Source organism: Triturus cristatus, chromosome 3_2, assembly GCF_964204655.1.
Source record: "Triturus cristatus chromosome 3_2, aTriCri1.1, whole genome shotgun sequence".
Lineage (NCBI taxonomy): Eukaryota > Metazoa > Chordata > Amphibia > Caudata > Salamandridae > Triturus > Triturus cristatus.
In genome coordinates this window covers 928649081-928668771 of record NC_140584.1, presented here as the reverse complement: position 1 = coordinate 928668771, position 19691 = coordinate 928649081, and the positions used below count along the sequence as shown (strand labels likewise).

General features: G+C 45.2%; 1 protein-coding gene across 5 annotated transcripts in view; it reads left to right on the top strand.

Annotated features, from left to right (window-relative positions):
- The window catches only part of TUBD1 (tubulin delta 1), a 247878-nt gene that overhangs the window by 217973 nt on the left and 10214 nt on the right, over positions 1-19691 (top strand). The gene's annotated exons all lie outside the window — the stretch shown is intronic.

Genomic DNA, 19691 nt, shown 5'->3' with positions numbered 1-19691 from the left:
GAACTTCCATTCAGAAAGGCCCTCAAGACTTGGTTGTTCAGAATGCCTTAGAGACCGCTGCTATCCTCTTCCTGCTCTATCCCTTGCACCTGTAGGACGCTAGCGCCGGGACACTTCCGTTGGAAGTAGCTGTCGCGCTCTATAAATATATATAATAATAATAATAAATAATACATGGAAAAAGCATCCAAAAACCTAGCGGCCAGCCAAGACCTCCAGAAGCTCTGGTATGACCCAAAGGCTGCACTGTTGGAGTTCCAACCAGGGCAGAAAGTGTGGGTGTTGGAGCCTGTGGCCCCGTGGGCCCTCCAGGACAAATGGAGTGGACCGTACTGTATCTTGGAATCAAAAGAGGAGGTCACCTATCTGGTGGACTTTGGCACTTGCAGGAACCCCAAAAGGGTAATCCATGGGAACCGCCTTAAATCCTACCATGACAGGGCTGAGGTGGCCATGCTAATGGTCACTGAAGAGGATCAGGAGGAGAGATAACCTCTCCCTGCCCTCCTCTGCCACAACCTTAAAGATAGATCAGTGGAAGGAGTTGTTTTTTTAGACACCCTCTCTGCCCAACAGCAAGCTGAATGCAGGCGAGTCCTGCACCAGTATGCTGAGCTCTTCTGGTCGACCCCTGGTCAGACAAGCTGGTGAACCCATGATATGGACACTGGAGACAGCCTACTGGTCAAAAATAAAATTTACTAGCAGTCTGACCATGTAAAAAAAAGCATCAAAGCAGAAGTAAGGAAGATGCTGGAATTGGGATTCATTGAACCCTCTGAAAGCCCCTGGACCAGCCCAGTTGTCTTAGTCCTCAAACCAGGGGTGGTAAAACTGAGCTGAGGTTTTTTTGTGGGCTGTAGGGAGCTCAATGCAGTAACCAAGACAGATGCACACCCAATTCCTAGGGCTGACAAATTGATTAACCGATTAGGGGCAGTCAAATTTCATGGTACTTTTGATTTGATTTAACATCAGGTTACTGGCAGATTGGTCTGACTCCAGGAGCAAAGGAGAAATCTGTATTATCAACTCCAGATGGGTTTTATCAGTTCACTGTTATGCCCTTTGGATTAAAGAATGGCCCTGCTACCTTCTAAAGGTTGGAGTCCTTAAGTGCGGCATATCTCGATGATATTTCTGTCTGTAGCTCCACTTGGCAGGATCACCTGATCCATATTGGTAAGGTCTTTGAGGCTGTACGAAATACCGGCCTCATTATCAAAGCAAGCAAGTGCCAGTCAGGGCAGGGCTTTATTGTATACTTGGGCCAGCTGGTAGGTGGAGGCTAAGTTCAACCCTTACATCCCAAGACCCAAACAGTTGTGGACTGGGTAGCACCAACCACCCAGACACAAGTCAGGGCTTTCCTTGGCTTGACTGGGTATTACAGGAGGTTTGTGAAGGGGTACAGATCCATTGTGCCCCCCTCACAGAACTGACCTCCAAGAAAATGCCAAAGAAATTAAACTGGCTAGTGAACTGTCAAAAGGCTTTTGACACCCAAAAGGAGGCAATGTGCTCAGCACACATTCTAAAAGCTCCAGAATATAAGAAGCAGTTCATAGTGCAGGCAGATGGCTCTGAACATGGGGTAGGAGCGGTCCTATCACAAACCAGTGATGATGGCCATGAGCGACATGTTGCTTTCATTAGCAGGAGGTTACTCCCACGAAAGCAGTGTTGGAGTGCTATTCAGAGGAAGCCTTTGTTGTGGTTTGGTCCCTGAAGAAGTTGAGGCCATACTTGTTTGATCGCACTTCCTTGTCCAAACTGACCACAGACCTCTCAGATGGCTAATACAAATGAAAGGTGAAAACACCAATCTGTTGATGTGGTCCAGCTCTTTACAGGAAATGGACTTTACAGTGGAACACAGACCTCGGTCTGACGATGCCATTGCAGATGGCCGTTACAGTTTCTTCCACTTAGAAGATGAAGACTCCCTAGGGAAAGGTTAGTCTCATCTCTTTCGTTTGGGAGGTTGTTATCTAGGAAAGTTCCCTTTTCGACATGATCACCCCCATGTTTTGCCTGTTATTTGATGTGATTTCAGATGGAAGTGCACTGAGTTCCTGCTAACCAGGCCCCCTGTGCCGCATCTCTTTCCCAAAACTGTGCAATCTCTTACCCAATTGTCAATACCTTCAGTACCCTCTGAAAGTCCCTAGTAAATGGCACTGCTGGTACCAAGGGCCTAAGGTACTAAAGAGGGTCCTCAAGGGCTGCACCACAAATTGTGCCATCCTAAGAGACCCCTCACCAAGCTCATGCAAGCTGCCACTGCAGGCTGCGTGTCTTAGTGCGGACAAAAGTGAAAACATGACATGGCACCCAGCCTGTGCTCCATGCCTGCTGACACTGCATGCAGTATAAGTAAGACACCCCTACCGCAGGCCTCACCGCCATAAGGCAGGGTGCACTATACCACATGCGAGGGCATAACTGCATGAGCAGTTATGCCCCTGTGCTGGTCAGTATTATTACTGCCAGAACAAATGATATGGGAAGCAATTTCGAAACAATGTGATGGACACTGCTGAAAACGAGTTCCCCAGCTACATGATGGCTTCACTGAAGATAGGGGTGTTTTGTATTAAACATCTCCTACTAATAAACGCACGCTGATGCCAGTGTCGTATTTATTAAAACATGCACACAGAGGGCACCTTAGAGGTGCCCCATGAAAACCTACCAGTCACTGGTGTACTGGCTGACTGGTTTCAGACCCCCAAGGATGAGGTCCTTTGCTCTCAGGGGGCCATAAACCAAGCCTGCTTGAGCAGGGAGTGTTTTCACCTCCTTCCACAGTAAGACCTGCAGATTAGCATTCCAAGACAGGGGAGTTTCAAAGGGCCTACCGGCTTTAGGGTGCAAATCTTGTTTCTCTCTCAGGAGAAGAAGCCGACTCAGATTATCCAGAGCCATTTGGCGCCGGTACCTGTTGAAAAATTAGCTAGTCAGATAGGCGTGTCCACCGTCAGGCTAGTGCCATCCCTAAGGTGGGCTACCTGAAGTGGAGGCAACTTTTCAAAGTTAGCCATCTTGGTGATGGAAAAATCAGGAATTTTTTGACAGGGTTTTGACCACCTCCCCCAGGAAGTAGTCATAAAAGTGGCATAGTGACTCCAAGGCAAGGTAGCCCATTGGCTACTACCCTGTACTCCCCTAACACCCCTAAATTCAGTATTTAGGGGATGCCCCATTTCAGATCTTGCTGATAAGAGCCAAAGAGCAGCAAAAGCCAGAACTACAGAAGAAGCTACTGACATACCATCAGCCCTGCCGGCGTGTTTGCTTATTGCCAACAATTGCACTAAAGTCGTCTCGTCCTGAAAGCTGCTGATCCTCCATAGCCTGTGAGGACTGCCAGCACTTCTCCAGAGACACAGGTACTCCTGTTGAACAGCAGAGCTGTTTCCCTTCATACTGCAGGTACCATGGACTGAGCTGTTCGGCTTTAAGACTGCGTAAGCCCGACACTGGGAAGCTCCACTGCACCCGAACTGCCTACACCCAGCTGAAGTGGTCCAACTTGGTCCCCAGACCCACTAGACTCGAAGCCCACCTTGTGTCTTCCCACTGTGGAATTTGCGACGCTGCCTGTACCATCTGTTTGCAGGCCGCATCTACCACAACTGCTCCAGGTGACAAAAATCCAATACCTAAAGACAACTCTGCACCCATCGCCCCTGGCCCGTGGAGAAGAGGACTGCAGGTGTCTCCCTGCCCTGAGCATCGTGAGGTCTGAGCCCCCCCTGTGATTCAGCCCGACTGGACTCCCATTTCGACACTGTAGCATCTGTTAACGAAGGCTGATCCCTATCAACTTGCATTGGGCACCCATTGCTCTTATGCACCACTGCACCTGGCCGCCCTCGTGCTTCTGGAAGTGATTAGCTGGTGCTGCCTTGGACCTTGTCCCAAACACACTTCAAGTCCCAGAGGTTGTTCGCTTACGTTGCTGCAAAGAACACGTATGCCGTATTTGTTTTCCCTTCTATAGGATAACCTTGCTACCTTCGAAAAATGCACTAAGTTCCGACTGTTTAAATGTGAACGTATTTCTCTGGAAAAACATACTTCCCTGATCGTTTTGACTCGGTGACGAAACGCATATAAAGATATGTTATATTCTTATACATTGGTGATGATCTCCTTATTGAGACATTGTTAGAACCGGCGGTCTCTAGTTGGCAGAGGTATACACTTCTGACAAATAGGGACCCACCTCCTCTAGTCAGGGCAAGGGGATTACACACTCAGATAACCCCTGCTCACCCCCTTGGTAGCTTGGCAGAGCAGACAGGCCTATCTCAGAGGCAGTGTATTAAGCATTTATGACCACATACAGTAATAAAGTGAATACACTACAAACGGACATAACACAGGAGTTATTATAAAAAATAAGTATTTTTATATAAGGCTTAGCACAAGACCAAATAACGATAAAAATATACCACAGTCTAAATAAATACTCTTTGGAAGGAAAAATAATAGTTCAGGTAAGGTTTCTTTTTAGGAAATAGTTCTTTAGCAACAAAAGTAAGTATTCTTTGTAAAGCACAGTTCTTGGCAACAATGTGACCCCGCAGGAGTCACACGACGTTGAGTTTACGATATTCCCAAGGTTCGGCGTCGACCGCGAGGAGCGCTACGCTGAGCCTGGAGTTGCAACAGACCCCACTACAGAGTACCTGTAGAATAAAGAAACACGAGTTTCCACGGCGTCGAGAGGTCAGCGTTGATCGAGCCTCGGAGTCGGGGCGATTTGCAACGGCGTCGAGACTGGGTCACTGGTAGCTGGAGCCGAACTCACTACTCCCTGGCGTCGCTACTGGCGTTGATCGGGCCCGGCGGCCGGCGTCGAAGGCTCGGGACACTGGAGCCGTACTCACGATGTCGAGCTGGATTCGGTGGCGTCTGGCGACGTCGAGATTGCAGATTTCTCCTGTGCACAAGCAATTCAGCAGTGGGTGAAGTCCTTTAGCCCTGTGACATCAACAGGAGGCTGGCACTCTTCCAGCCCTTGGAGATTTTCTTGCAAGTTTGAGAATACACACGAAGTTCCTCTCCCCTGGTCCCTTGGCAAAAATAAAGAAGCAGCTTCAGGTTCCCCCCAGCAAACAGCACACTGGCAGAAGGGGGAGGCAAGTCCTTGGATCAGCAGGCTTCTTGTCCTTGGTAGAGGTTTCCTTGTCAGAAGTGATCTAAGTTCTTTGGTTTAGGGGTCCTTCTTTTATACCCCTTTTCTGCTTTGTTCTCTTTGTCCAAGATGGGAAATTCCCCCCTTCCCCGGTTTGTTGTGGGTGTTGCCAGGCCGAGGCAACTGGCCTATTCACTGAGCAGGGCAGGGTCATCAGCCGCCCAGCAGGAGGTGGAGCCAGCATTGTGTCAGGCAGGGCAGGCTACCAGGGACTACTCTCCCCCCCACTCTAAAGGTAAATGCCTCATTCACCCCACACTGACTCATTCAGACCTCTGGAGACACCCAGCCCCTGACACACACACCAAACCAGCAGAGACCGGTGTATAGTTGGACAAGAAAATAGCCACTTTCTAAAAAGGGCTATTTTCAAACACAGAATTTAAAAACCATCCATCCTAACGGATGTGTTATTAAATTCTGAGTTCAGGGATACTAAACTCGAACCGCTACCATGCTCCCTGAGTCAGATAAGATTATAATGGAGTTAATAATCAGTCTGCCTGTTCTGGCCTATGGAAGGCAGGTAGCCCTTCAATAGTGAAAAACGGAGATGGCTGTAATTCACTATTAGGTCATGCCACATACATCAGGGCATGACCTACCTTTTACCAACAATGCACCCAGCCCTAGGGCCTACCATAGAGGTGTCTGAAATGTGGCCAAGGGAAGGTTTTAGAGACTGGCAAGTAGGTTTCCTAGCCAAGGCAGTCAGGGACTGCACACAGGCTCTGCGATGGCAGGCCTGGGACACATTTTACAAGCTGCTTCTGTGGGTGGCACAACCAGTGCTGCAAGCCCACCAGCAGCAGTTAACTTACATGCCCTTGGCACACGCAGTGCACTAGACTAGGGTCTGAACAGTAATTCAACCAAGCCAATCATGGTAACACCAATCAATGTATCAATTTAACATAGGAAGCACTTGCACTGTGGCACTGATCAGCAGTGGCACAGTGCCCAAAGCAATATTCCAGCAAAACATCGTAAACAGAGGAGGCCAACAGAAAAAAATGGAGGAGAGACTCATGCCAATGATGCCAGGTCTAACAGACATGTTCATCATTTATTGACTGGTGTGCTTATTTGCAGAAGTCTAACACTCCCCTCTGATAAGCCTAAGGCTGCTCGACCATACTACCCCCTAAAAGAGCATCTTGGGATTGCTAGAGCAAGCCCCTGTCCACTCGTAAGGGAAAACCTGAACTCTTTACACATATATCTTGTTTTAATATACTACATAAAGAGCCGGCCTCCTATAGGAGGTGTATAAATCCCATGCCCTATACTACTTAGGAAGCCTCAGGATTTTCCAGATGTGGATGTCTGCTATTGTTTGGTCAGTGAAGCACTAGTATTTCTCAGATTCATGGAAGTTGCACTCCAAGATGTATCAGAACTGAGCAACAAAATAATAGTTGGTCAAAATCGGGACTCCTAGTCCTTCACTCTTGTGGTGCTTGTATGCCATGTGCTTTGCCACCTTTGGTTTCTTTTCTCCCCAGATGAAGAACTTGATCCGTTTTTGTAGTTTTGAGAGCATCCCGATCGAGGCTGAAGCGAGAGAGCCTGCATAAGAAAGAGGATTCTTGGAAGGGTGTTTATCTTCAGTGCTCTGGTCTGCTCAGCCAAAACAGGCTACCTGACTGTCAGTTTTGAGTGTCCCTCTGAACGTCTGGAGGAGGTCTCGATAATCAAATTGCGCTGTTTTGCCCAAGAGGCCATAATCTTAGGGCCCACGTAATGGCTATACTCTGCTACTCAGAGGATAGGAACCTGATCCAGAAGTCTGCTTTTTTGTCCATAAGGGTTGTTAATATTTAGAATTTGGGATTTTTGTATGTTGATGTTAAAGCCCAAGAGTTCTTCGAAACTATCTAACTTGTTAAGCACTGCTAGTACTGAAAAGGTCAGATTAGTAAAAGCCAGTAGAACATCATTTACATACAGGCTGATTATATGTTCAAAGTACAGGGCAAATAATAATGGAGACAAGGGAACCCTACCTTGTGCCTCTCCAAATTTGGAAGGGTGTCGCAGAAGTTCTGCCCACTCTAATCCCAGAATGGGGCGGGATCTTTATAGCTGCTAAATAGCCAGGTTCTGAATTTTTATCTGAAACCAATCTGTTTCACTCTTCCTTTTCAACTTGGCCAACAATGCACTATGTCGAATGCCATCTCAGCATCGGCAGACATAATCACCGCTATATTCCTGACTTGTTTAATGTTGTTTATTGCGGGTCAAAAGTGTTTTTCTTATTTCTGAAGCAATTCTTACCCTGTATGAACCCCGCTTGATCAGGGTCTACAAGAGAAGGCCTGTGTGGGTTCTGTCTGTTGGCTAGTATACATACTAGTTCAATAATGATACTGCACTGTAAAAGGCGCGCAGTTAGAGGGTTCCTTGCCAGGCTTTGGGATTAGTGTAATGGAGGCCTCCCACATGGATGCTGCCACTTCCCTGGTTTGGAGTAATGGATTGAAGAGTCAAGTCAACAATGGAACTAGAGTTTGTCATAATGCTTTGTAGAACTAGGGGGTGAATCCGTTCAGCTTGGAGGCCTTGTTTGATTGCAGACTAATAATCACTGTTATCCCCTCCTCAATGGTTATTGGTTTCTCTGTATGATAGGTGGTAAGGTCAGTGACTCCCAACTCCTGAGGTAGGTGGCAATTTCCATCACCGGGCTGTCACTGGTGGCTTAGAGTATACTGTAGAATGCCTGAAAGGCTCTGGCTAGCTCCATATAGTTTGACCAGATTGACCCTGTGTGATTTAAATTTTTCTTTCTTTCTAATGGGGTAGATTCTGTCCCTGTTCAATTTTTCCCTCGACTTACATGCCAGTACCCTGTATTTTTTTTCTTCCTTTATAGAATTCCTGCCTAATGCGGAGTAGGGCATATGCTGCCTTGTCATTTCTAAAAGCTTGAACTGACTCTGACTTTATTTAGTAAGCACCAAGTTTTATGTGTACCAGTTCTCTTATGTGATAACTCTAGTTCACTGACCCTCCTTTTGAGCTCAGAAAGTTTGTCCTTTCTCGGTTTGTTATTTTAGGCCGCAAATCAAATAAATATCCCTCTGACTATCGCCTTCATGGCATTCCACAGTGTGCTTACTCTGGTATTCGAGCAATCCTTTTCAGAGAGGTATTGAGGAATTGCCTGTTGAATCTCAGTATTGGTCAAAGCAATGTTAAGTTGTGGAAACGCCACATTTTGGCGCTGAGTTGCTTAGCTGAAATATTTAGGTTGATGAATGGGGGCGTTGGCAGAAATGGCTTAGACACCTATATCAGTTTGTATAATCTTGGTAGCTATCTGAAGGATGCCCCATCCCCCAACTTAAACCAACCCAACTCACCAGGAACCAACATGAAAACAGGTTTGCACCACCTCACCCATCTTAAGAGAGTGTAGGAACCAGAGCCAGCATCTTCCCTGAATGTACTGTGACTCCCATGGGGAAGTCTTTCTAACAAAACAGGCCACACTTCCTCGCCATCCCCTCTTGACATTCTAATTCAAAGTAAAAGCGGGTATCGCCCTCTCCTGAATAATCCTCCTGAGAAACCCACCCCAAGACTGGTAATTAGGGAAAGCATTGCCTTCACCAGTGCAGATTTTTCCTACACAAGTGCCCGCTCCAAATTCCGAATTTCCAAGCTCGTTACCAGTGCATGTCATTCCAGAGATTACACCTGCTCCAGCTCCAACTTTGCTCCTATTTCCGGCTGCACAGCATGTGAAGGACAAGTCAAGAAAGCACAGACCCCACCATCCGAGGGAAGAAGAGCCCAGAAAAGAAAATGAGAAGGAATGCCATTCTTGCCATTCACAAGAACGGAGATCTGAGAAGTCCCATAGAGCTAGTTTTACTAGGCTCAACACTCCTCACAACACCCCTCCGAGATTGGATACTTCAACTTCGTCTTTGGATGTGAGCACAGACTTGCCCCATGACTCGAGACTCAGCCTCAAAGGATGCCCACTTTCTATGAGGTGACTGAACATTTAAGAGGCTCAATATTAAAGTGTCTAATCCATTGTGTGAAACACCCACCATTTTTAGACTTGAGTTGCTTCGGTGAGTGACCTCAGTTGGCGAAGACCGCTATCCAAACAAAAGGGTGGCCCCATCTGTACTTAATCCTTTTATTGTAAAGAAGGTCAATTTTCTGATGGATACTTCTAACTGCAGATTACTCACTTTTTGAATATCTCTAGCGTCAATCTAGATCTGGACACTTTTCGATGGCTCTCCCACGCCACTAGGGGGTGCCGGCCTCTTTCTTGGCTTTGCATGCTGCTTCTTGTCACATCAATGGAGCCATAAAGCGCCCCCATCAGCGTACTGATGTCTGGAGCTGTTCAGTCATCCTCAGGGGAAATTCGTTATTTAATGCTTTTCCAAATTCCTTATTTAATTAGTTGCGGTTTTCTTCAGAATGTTGCTGCCAGAACTATCCGGATTCAGCCTGTGTACCGATTGTGACAGCCAGATGTCCATCACGAACCCTCAAACTACCTGCCTACGGTATCTTGGATCTGACCACATCTGCGACTCCTGCCAGAAAATGCACCCGAAGGCACTGAACGAGTGCAAGGCCAAGATGTTTATGGCCAGAGCAGGGAAAACCTACACATAGACGCCAAAAGTCTCATCTAAGGACAAAATCTCCATTACCTCACTCTTCCAAATCAATGAAGAGAAAGTTTAAGAAAATAAACGTCATGAATTCTGATGTCGGTCTTCCAGAATGGAGTCTCCAAGGGTTTCAACGTCAAGCCTTCTGGCATCAGACCAAGAACAGCTGGGAGAAGAAGAAGATCCGGCATCTGACTCCTCTTCGATGCCGGCGGCTCCAGCAGACCCGTGCCAGCGATTCCATCTGACCCGACGCCGGCTCCAACCAATGTTCCTCCTATGGTGCCAAATACAGGGCCCTGGAACAGATCCATGTCTGCTTTTGAATGCCATGTTCAATATTTTAACAGATCAATGCTCCCCTCAGGTGTGTTGACTGGCCCCGAGGGACAGTTGGCATATTCATTTGGGAGGCTTTCCAGTGCTTTACTAACGGATGCCATTTATGCCCTTCCTTTCATTCCCTCCATTCACTTGTGCACCTACAAACAACACCAGTGGAGTCAACACAGACACCATAGTTGACTCTGCCTCCATTGTGGGTAGTGACTTCATCCCCTTCGGATCACAGTCTATCATCGGCACTGCAAACAACGCCGTCATCGCCACAACTACAGAACCAACTATCATTAAAGTCATTGCCTCTTATGACTCATCACTCTGGAAGAGAAGCACAGAGGCTGGTTGATGAAGAGAGATTCTTCTTTGGAGAAACAGAACCCCAAGGCTATACTCCCTTTGTAGGAGGTACTGTAAACTTTTAATGAACCTGAAAATGTAAGATCTAAGGAATGTGAGTTGTTGGGAGACTTCTCCAGAGTGAGAACTTCTTTCTCCAACAGGGTTTCCTCCACCTGAAGTAACCTCTTATAATGCTGTGGTGAGAAAAGCAGTAGAGACGCTTGACCTTCAACTACCATCTAGAGAGGTCAAATCAAATACTCACTGAAGTGCTGCACTTAACCTCTCACTAATCAGAGCCACCTTTTCCTTTTAATTAGTCCACCACTGAGTCTGTCTTAGCTATTTGGGAAAAGCCTACAACATCGACAGCTTTATAGGGACAAATAGCTCACCATTAAAGCACACACAAGAAAGCCTAGTTCTGCAGGCTTCTTGCCCCTGCAACTTGACTCCCAGTGCCTTTCCATCTACACCATCTGACTGAGAATAGCAATTCTTCAAATGAAGTTCCTACAGAATCTGAATTTCATTAAAGACACAGAGGCTCGCATTATGCATTATGCATTAATCTTTTATTGCCAGTCCAACGCAGCACTTGTAAAAACATATTACATCATAAACATAGAATAGAACCTTCCTCCACATATAAATAGTCCATTCACAGAATCATCTTCTTTAAAATGCTAAACTTGTTCCTTTCTTTTTGTCTGGACATACTCTATTCTTATTCACTTCCTTCTTTCTACACTAGTTCTCATCCACTGTCCACTGACTTATTGATTCTCTATGCACTTTATTTGGAGAATCGCTGTTTCATTACAAGACCGGAGGCTATCATTATGAATTTTGATAGCCCTCTAATACCACATTTGTCTGCTGCTTGATTGGATTGCAATAATGTTTAGCAAACACAGAAGCAGTCGACGAATCATCCACTCTGATAATGTCTTCAACTTTCCCAAAAGGCCTGACTGGCCATTGCACCTCTTTTGGAATGTGCCTTAAATTTCTGTAAATCGCCATCTGGAACATTTCACCCATCTTGCAATATTAGCTGTAGTTACTCTCTTTAATGGCTTCACAAAAGAAATCATTAATTTGTTCACCCTGTCAAGGCGATACTCCTGCATTTTAGAATCATATTCTCTCATACAATATACTACACACAGCTTCTTCCACACATCAAATTTCGGATAATAAATAATCTCTGACATTGTGTTAGTTCTTTTTGTATTATTAAAGGTTACTCCAAAGGGGTCATAGACCCTGGTACTTACCTCCAATGCTTTGACATCAGAAACTCTACGACAAGAAATGAGTCACAACAAGGATGCTAACAACATTCTATTGCTTGGCCATGAGGGTAACCAGGATAAGACCAAATTGACATCCCTCAAGACCTCACATCTTGGTGTAGGAGGTCTCCGCAATCTGATGCTTTTAAGAACCCTACAAACCAACACTTTTTTCCTACACTCCTACCATTAACTTGACTGTGTCCAGCAAAGACTGTCGATCTGTAGCAATTTATTCTATAACTAACGCCCTTATCAAATTGTTCCACCAGAAAGTTAATTACCTCTACTACAGGTGTCTCTGCAAGATCCAAATTCCTTTCCATGCACCAACGTAGCAATAAGTTCCAGATTCCTTTATAATAACTCCAAGTAACTGTTGCCCAAGACTCTTCGAGTAACTCCTAAGCCTTTCTCAAAAGTCCTGACATGCCTGAAGATCTCCTGATATTTTCCAGACAAGAAGGTTTAAAGCCCCTGCTTGAACTAAAGGATGTTTCTCTCCATCTACGTCTCTCAAAAGACCCTCCATTGCAAGAAGATAAAATGGGATTTCGTATGTGACTTCCAGAAGCATTGGAAACCGTGCCTTTGATACCCAGAATAGAGTTACCAGTAACAGAACATATTTCTCTCTCCTCACTTTCCGCAGGACCCTCTGAATCATTGTGGGGGGGAATGCATATGCGCTCGTGCCCTTCCAACTCTATAGGAAAGCATCCACAGCTAGAGCCCTTGAATCCAGCATCCAACTGTAAGGTTTTTTTAGTTGAAATGTCAACCTGCTCGCAAAAAAGGTCTACCTCCAAAGGACCCCATAGCTGATCTACCTTTTTGAAGCAATCCTGATTCAACTTCCAATTGCTGTAATCCCTCAAAAACCTTGAGCTCCAATCTGTAGTAACATTTTCCTTCCCTGGCAAATTTCTGCCTGCAAACTGATTTTATGTTCTAAACAAAACAACCAAAGTTCTTTTGCCAACGATGACAGTCCAAGGGACCTTGTGCCTCCTAATCAATTTATACAAGCCACTACAGAAACATTGTCCATCTTTAACAATACTGCTATGCTTGCAAACAATGTCTGGAACTCATGAGAGCATAGAGACATGGAGACCTGCTGACAACTCCAAACAACTTATGTTTTGCTCTCTCTCAGTGTTTGACTACAGTCCACAATCCACCAGTCTCCTGTACACCCAAAAGTTTACCCCAGCAAGTTAGACTCGTATCTGACTCCAAAATGAAGCCCGGAGTACAACCAAGAACAGCTCGCCCATTCCAGGCATCTAAATTCTCTAACCACCACCCTAATTCCATCTTCAACTTCTGGTCTACGTTTATCTTGTCTCTATACCATAAGCCTGCTGAAGGGCTCTCGCTTTCACTCTCTTGCAGTGCGCGATAGTGTAACGGACCAGAAAAAACTGCCTGAATTGAAGATAAGAGACCTATTAGTCTTGGTAGTTCCCTTTGTGTCAAAAACTCTCTTTTGAGTGCATAGAGAATCTCCTTCCTTATCTTGGTCACCTTCTTTACTGGTAATAGCAAAACCATGATGACTGTGTCTATCATGAAACCTAAAAATTCCAGAGTGCATGATGGGTTCAAAACAGACTTCTCCTTGTTTCCATTAAAACATAGACTTTCCAGTAAATTCTTGACCGTATCCAAATCCTTTAGGATTTGATTCCGACATTGGGACATTACTAAAATGATGTCTAAATAAATGATCATTCGAATACCACTCTCTCTCAGGAAGGCTACCACTGCCCTCATCATCTTGATGAAGCACCATGGCATTGAGGATAGGCCAAATTGAAATAGAGCCAAATTGGTAAATTTGATTCTGCCAGATGAGCTAAAGTTATGGCTGGCTGCTCTTTGTCATAGGAATGATAAAGTAAGCATCTTTCCGAACCAACTTTACCAACAAATCATTCTTCAACAGTATGCTTCTTAAGAGATGGATACCTTTTATCTTGATATGTCTGTAATCTAGAAATCTGTTAAAGTCCCTCAATTTTATAATGAGTCCCCCCCCCTTGTCTTTTTTCTTTACGCAGAAGAGTGTACTCATAAAATCTTTGATTTCTTTGCTCACCTCTATAATAGCCCCTCTCATCAACATAGACTTTATCTCTTCGTCTACCACACTCTGTTGGTCTGAGTTCAAAATCAATTCTCTTGGAATGAGGATTTCTGTTAAATCTATTTTGAGACCCTGAATCCTTTCTAAAACCCATGGGTCTTGCACTGTCGTCTCTCGTACAAATTTAGAAGACCACCTACTCTTCCCATGGAAGAAAAAGAAGCTACTGTACTCACCCTCGCATCGAGAAGACCCCTGGCCACGAGGCATACTTCCTCTTGCTTGCTGATGGGCGCTTCTCTGAGGGTAGAAGGAAGCACACACACCAGCTTGATATTCTGTACTGTAGCCTCTCTGGTGGTTGTTAGTGAAATAGGACCTCTGGTAACTTCGGCCGGCAGAAAGTCCCCTTCTGCCGGTCTTGGCAAAAACACCTCCACTGAACACTCTGCACATGTTGTTTTGAGCCTTGTCCAACGGCTGTGAAGGTGGCAAAGTATATATGAAGGCTTTTGATCATGTCTTCCCCAAATAAAGGTCCCTTTGGGTTCAGACTAGCTTCCTTCCCAACTAAATACCAAGCTTAGGGTTTATTTTCATTAAAACCACCTTACACCTTTCTGCGTTAAGGCCAGCGTTGCCCAGTAGAACCAGAGCTTTTTGGCTCCAACCTCTTAAAAGGTCGAGGTCCAATGGAAGACCCTTAATACACGCCTCTTCAGCCGGTCCTGACACTGCTTCGAAGACCTCTCTAGCTATTACCTGGGTTCTCTGCACGCCTTAAATAAAAAGGTGATCAGCTTGTGATCTAAGTTTGGGGTAAGGCAGACCTTATCGTTGATCACTGGTCTCGAGCATTCTGCTTTGAACACATTCCTCACCTTCTTTTCAAGTAGTTTCCTAATCCACCTCTTCATATAGTTGCCCACGTGTTCTAAGGGCCACCATTCTGTACTTCTTGGGTGCTTTATATTATGGGGAGAGAACATTTCTTTTCCGAAGGGGTTTTTAACACTATCCTTCAAAGTAGAAGGAACAACATCTTAACCAAAGAGGTCATCCACCACTTTGTCATCCTACTGGAGGTCAAGCATATATTCATCATAAAATTCATTGTCATCTTTCTGATATACATTTTACAAAAACTCATCATCCTGAGTATCCATCTCTTGCGTGCGGCTCAGGGCACCCATCTTTTGTGTGCCCGATAGGATACCTTTCCTCTTTGTACCACTCCCTTTTAAGGTGATAAGACCTACAATTCTCTTTAAGGGTATATGGCCTGTTTCATTGTGCTTAGTCTTCCTTTTTTTCTTGCCTTTCTTTTCTCCATAATTAGAGTCTCCCTCTGATAGGTCCAATATTCATTATCCGACCCCCTTTTATTCTTCCTTTTTTCCATGACCTTATCAGTTGCCTCTGCAACACAGCATATCATCCAATGTTGTATACATTTTCTAATAATCTCTTCTTTAATATTCTCCTTCGGGAATCTCAGGTAGCTCTTTAACTTTCTCTGCCATGCTGATTAAATATCAGTAATAATATAATATACAAACCGCAGTTAAATCCTATTCTCCTTTTCCCTATCCAAACTCTACCTCTCCTGACCTAAAACCCTCCTACCGTCAAATCACCTGAGCAAGGATACTTTAACTATCAACTTTCATCGTTCCAGTCCAAAAACAACAGCATATTCTCAAAAAATAACAATGGGACAAGCCCAAAGCAAGATGGCCCCCAAATCTCACATTAGCTCGGCATCATGCCATTGCCTAACACATTCCTTTAATGTGCTCTGCTCTGCTCGATGTGGCAGAGAAGCCAACTCACATGCAGCAGGCCTCAGCACTTACGGCCGGGTCAGGTGCACAGCCAAAGCACAGAGCCTTGTTTTGGCTTGCGAGTGAGACCCGGGCGCAATCAAGGAGGCCCAACCACCGATGCAAGTCAGCAGTGGCCCCCAAAGCACACGTTCCTCGCTGGGGCGCACGTCTGAAGCCGCCGGATACTTGAAAGTAAGCAAAGCTTAAGACAGAAACGTTACACAGGTGCAGTTAGGGAACATAGCTCCTTGTCACGAAACAGTAACAGTAAAGTATAATGAGGTTGGAAAAAACATTGTACATTGGGAAATGAAGTGTCCGGTAAGCAGTGCATAAGCATTAAGGCAACATAGGTAATTTTACAAAGAGAAAAGCTCAATCAACACCGTGACAAATAGGTATCTAGTACGTTTCCATAGAATGGACACCATTAAGAACAGGAACTACAAGCATTACAACCATGAAGGATATAAAATGTAAAGTAAATGAAAGTGCTACTTATTCGATTGAGGAGCAGCATTTAAAAGAGGAAGATTATTATGTGAATGGACTATTTACGTGTGGAGGAAGGTTCTATTCTGGATTGTCAGTGTTTTATGATGTAGTATGTTCTTTAAAGTGTTGCGTTGGATTGGTATTAAAAGATTAATGCATAATGATAGCCTCTGCTCTCGTAAAAAATCTAAAAAGATAGAACAAAAAGGTGTTTTCAGCTGGAAGTAAGGCCCTCAAATTGATCAACGCAACTTGCCTTATGGGGTGATAATGTAGATACCTCATAAGACTCTTCTCATCAGGTCATTCCTAATCTATTGAATGAGCTTCAGAACCACTTCTAGGAGCTCATACTTGTTGGCTAGGCAGCTAAAAAGTAGATCATACAATCTGGCCAAGACATGTTGGATTCAGTGTCTAGAGCTACGGGGTCTTCAGTCTCCCAAAGAAGACTTGCCAGGTAGTGGATTTCAGGCTCCTCTCAAGATGTCCAAACAACATGCATGGACTTACCGCTTAATGGGTCACATTGGTGAGAGGGGTGCTAGTAGCAGATATTTATAAAGCGGTTACTTGGTCATCCCTTCATACGTTTGCAAAACACGATTATTTGTATTTTAAAGTAAAGAGTGATGGTCCCTTCACTCGTTCAGTTGTGCACGACTTTTTGGTGTAACCAGCCATACACCCACCTCTAGGTATGGGACTGCTTAGTTACTTCAGTAATGCTTTTTCTGGTGGTTACTGTATCTATCTGCAGATTCCTCACTTGTCCACCCTCCCCCCCCCATGCATGGCTGTATGTACCATAAGTCCTGTTCTTATGTACTCTATATATTACTGAAAACTGCATCTATCAGAGTAAGAGTGTCGCCTCAAAGATGCGCAAAACAATGGATGGAAACTGCCGTTAGGATGCTGACAGGGCGCTTTATGGCTCCAATTAAGTCACAAGGGGCTGCATGTTATACCGAGGGAGAGCAAGCTCCCCCTACCGTCATGAGAGAGCTATCGAAAAGTTCCTGCATCAAGACTGAAGTTTGTGTATATTCAAAAGGTGAGGAATCTGCAGGTAGATACAGCATACACCAGAAAGTGTTGGCAAAGGTAAGTAACTTGTTTGAGTGAAATGCATACCTTTTCTGCAGTGTCATGGTTGCTAGTTCCTCGTAGATCATTACATTAGTTTCTTCAAATGTCATTGAAGTAGCTGCCTTACTTTTGCAATGATCTCCTGCTTCTGTCTAAAGTAATGAACACTTCTCAGAGGTAGGTACTGCCAAGCAGGAGGCTTTCGCACCCACTTGGTGTTTTCTGTCGAAGATAATGTCTTCTTCTTTCAGGCTTGGTAGGATTTAGCAGAATCTCTTGTCTAGTTCTTCTAAGTCCTTGTTTTCTGCATCTCTGGGGATCCTATGGATCCTGAAACATTTGGGAGCGGTTCTCCAAGTCTTCTGCATACCTTTCCAGCTTGATGGTTTTGTCTTTTAACTCCAGCAGCTTCTGTTGAAGCAATTCCATCTCCCATGCACGGTGTCCCCCAAGTCTTCAAGGCAGGAGATTCTAGTGTCCTGGTCCATTAGGTCATTTTTCAACTCGTAAAGCTCCTTGGTCACCTCACCCTTCAGCAAAGCTATGTCTTATTTCAAGTTATGATATAAACCCTCCATGAAGTAATGTGTGATGGGGCATCCAGCCCTGGAAGTTAGGGTCATCCAGCTCTGGGGGCAGTGGGTCTGGCAGGTTCACTCCAGCAGGGAAGTCTGTGCCTGGGCTGCTGGAGGTCTGCCTCACCTTTGCAGCCGCTTTAGAGAAGAGCTCCATAAGGTTATCATACTTCTTCTACTTGACAGAGGGCATAGTGGTGCACGTGGAAAAATTGGTTGAGCCTGGCCCCCCCGGCAAGTGGAGGCTTCCTGGGGGGAGCGCCATACCAGCCCCGCTCCTGGGTCCACAGCAAAATGCACAACTAGTTATGTTTAACAGTGTGGAGGAGGATGCATATCACTGGGCCCTCTTTACAGTTTTACTGCCCCTAGGTTCCCCCAGGGGCAAACTTTATTCAGGCCCTTTTGTTGGTCCTATTTTCAGGGCTCTCTGGTCACTGCATCAAGGAAGCCCCCAATCCACATATCTCAGTGGTCTTCTCCCTTCCAGCTGCACCAGGCGAAAACCTTGGGGCCCCTCAGGAGCCTGCCCTGGTGCAGAGAGTGAGGCACCTCATATGAGATCCTCACCAGCAGGAAGGACGCTGCAGCTAAAGATGCGGGATCGTAGCAGGCCCGGGGCACTTTGGCCCACATGCAGGCTTCGGCCAACCAGACCCACCCAGCCTCTCTTCTTTAATGCGAGTGCCCAGGCTTCAGAGGGCACCAGGTCTAGCCTGTCACTCCAAACAGTCCCTGCACGTGATATAGAGGTGGTGAGGGGTTTGGGAGGGGAATGACTCTGCCTGCCTCTCTTACTTAGATAACAGACTTACTCAGGGAGTCTCTGGTCTCCCCTGGTGGGCACGCCTCTCCTGTTCTATGCCATGTCCACTGTGCTGCTGCTTCTTTTCAATCGAGCCAGTGCACAGCTGCGGCCTCCCCCACAATCCCACTACACCTCGAGTCTTATTTTATTGCCTGGCGGACCTCCCCAGCTCATGGATTCACCCGCATGGCATCTGGGGACCTGGAGGGTAAGATATCTTGGAGGGTTGACGGGGAGGAGCAGGGAGCCACCTATGCCATCTTAGCTCCGTCTCTAATGTAGTCCTTTTAGAGTGTTGGCTAATCTCTTTGATTAGCATTGTGGTGCCAAAGATTGTGCCAAATCTGTACGTCTTGGATTTTTCAGGTTCAGTCAACATTCTTTGTAGTTTATACATGCGGAAAAGGTTTAGAGCTTCGAGTATTAACTATACATAAGTATGTTTAATTTAAACAAAATGACTACAGCCCAAATGATCACTTTGGCAACTACAGAGAGAAATAGTCTGAGTAAAAGTCTAAGATAAAAGCTTTGATTTTTACTGTGCTGTCTAGGTTAACCAGCAATCACTCAGACATATTCCTACCAAGGTCGCATTTAGAATATTCATAGTGGTAAAAACAGACACAAAGCTGCTTGTTTGGCTATTTTTGAAATTTTATCCAGTGAGATGTGAGAGCAAATAGTGCTGACTTTTTGAAATTTTGACCTACATTTTACCACCAGCTAAAAGCACATACAAGAATCATCAGAATTTGGTGCAGAATGAATGGGAGTAAAAAACATGTGTGCCAGTTAGTCTTCTGTTACTGTCAGAAACTGTAAGTGGGGCACAAAAATATGGCGGGAGCTGAGCACAATTGGAAATACCCAATTTAGAATGAACGCCGCAAATCAATTTAGTTGTTGACTACCAGTGTATTTCTAACTTTATAAAGCCTTTTTATTTAATGTTTCTATTTGTTT